At 36.7% G+C, this 1,852-nt stretch overlaps 1 protein-coding gene across 2 annotated transcripts in view; it reads right to left on the bottom strand.

Annotated features, from left to right (window-relative positions):
* Positions 1 to 1,852, bottom strand: part of Shank2 (SH3 and multiple ankyrin repeat domains 2) — a 537,673-nt gene that overhangs the window by 459,894 nt on the left and 75,927 nt on the right. The gene's annotated exons all lie outside the window — the stretch shown is intronic.

Here is a 1,852-nt window from a genome sequence, read left to right as displayed (position 1 = left end):
TCCCCTTCTTTCTTTGCTCCTTTCCCTCATCCCAGTTGTTCCTTCCCTTTGAACAGTTTCTTTCCCTTTTGCAGTATCTATTGTACCTTTCATGTTTTATTTACCCTTTCAGGTTCTTACACTAGAGAGACAATTTGATGTTTACACTGGCTCATTCATTTCACTTATGAGTATAGTCTCTAGTGGCATCCATTTACCTATAAAAGCCTCGAGTTTATCTTTTCATAGCTAAGTAATACAATACTCCATTGTATAAAAATACCACCTCTTTTTATACATTCCTCAGTTCACAGGCATTTGGGTTGTTTCCAATATTTGGCGATGACAAACTGCACTGCTATAAACATAGTTGCATATAAATCACTGTATGATGGTTTTAGCTCTTTTGTAAAAATATGCAGGGGGGACATAGCTGGATTCAAGGGGACCTCTAATCCTAGTTTTCTGAGGGATCTAAATCTGATTTCCATAGTGGTAAGACCAGTCTACACTCCCACCGACAAGGGAGAAGAGTTCCATTTTTCCCACAGCCCCTCCAGCATTTGTTATTGGCTGACTTCTTGATAATAGCCATTCTTTCTGGGGTGATTTGGGATCTCAGTGTTGTTTTAATTTGCATTTCTTGAATGACCAATAATGCTGAACATTTTAACAATATATTTATTTGTCATTTGTATTTCTTCATCTGTGAAGCACATATTCATCTCAGATGCCCATTTTTAGATCGGGTTTTTGAATTTTGGGGACCTGACTTTTTAAAAATTCTTTCTATGGTCTAGATGAAAGTCCTTTGTCTGAGGGACAGTTGAGTTGGCTAAATGTTTTCACAATTTGTGGATTTTCTTTTTACTCTGTTGGTGTTTTCTTTTGATGTACAGAAACTTTTCAAAAAGATAAGATCCCAGATCTTGATCCTTTGGAGTACTTCCTATGCAATTTGGGTTTTGTTCTTGAACTCTCTACCTACCCCTATATGTCATCAAGACAGGAAAAGAGTCCCCTTAAACTGAACAAAGCATCAACCCAAATCTTGTGCCAGATATTAATAATGAGAAGGAAGCAAACAGACACATGCCTAAGCTTTTTAAGGACTAAAAGTTAAGGGGGAAAATCATTTTCAGATAATCTACTTCTCTACAGGGAAAACCCAGGAGTTTCTACAGACAAACTAAAAAAAAAAAAAAAAAAAAAAAAAAGTCTGACAAAAGAGCAGAGAAGAAATTGAGATAGGAAAGTTAACTGAATTCTTTTACAGTATTTTATTTCTACTATAATAGAAAAGAACTCACCAAAGACTATATTACCAACAACAGCCAACAGTGCTGAAGAAAATGTAGCCACCATCTGCAAGACTTTTATGGGAAAATGTAGTATAGCCTTATTTTTTTTAAAAAAGAAATGAAAAAGAACCCCATTTAATAGAGAGAGATACTTCAGTGAACAAGTTTCAGCACTTCAGCTTTATAACAATTATAAATAAAAGTCTGTAAAATTTTTCTGGAAAAAAAAAAGAGAGAGATACAATGATCATGATGTTAGAATTAATATTTTAAAGTATGGAAATTTTTCTCCAAGTAGAAATTGGATGCAATTTCCAGTGAAAGATGGCCAGGAGGGCTGGCCAGATAGCTCAGAGGATTAAAGCACCTGATTAAGAAGATGCAAGGACTGGGGGTTGATCCCCGGTGTGCCTTGCCAGCTCTGCCCCTGGGTAATGCTGAGATGGAAATTGAGACTGGGCATGGTGGCACCCACCTGTAATCCCACCACTTGGGAGGCTGAAAACAGGAGGATCATTATGAGTCCTATCTGTGTAGTGAGACTCTGTAGACCCTGTACTAACTACATTAAA

Source organism: Octodon degus, unplaced genomic scaffold (assembly GCF_000260255.1).
Source record: "Octodon degus isolate 3935 unplaced genomic scaffold, OctDeg1.0 scaffold00018, whole genome shotgun sequence".
Taxonomy (NCBI): domain Eukaryota; kingdom Metazoa; phylum Chordata; class Mammalia; order Rodentia; family Octodontidae; genus Octodon; species Octodon degus.
The sequence above is the reverse complement of the archived record's forward strand: the minus strand, read 5'-3'. Positions and strand labels throughout refer to the sequence as shown.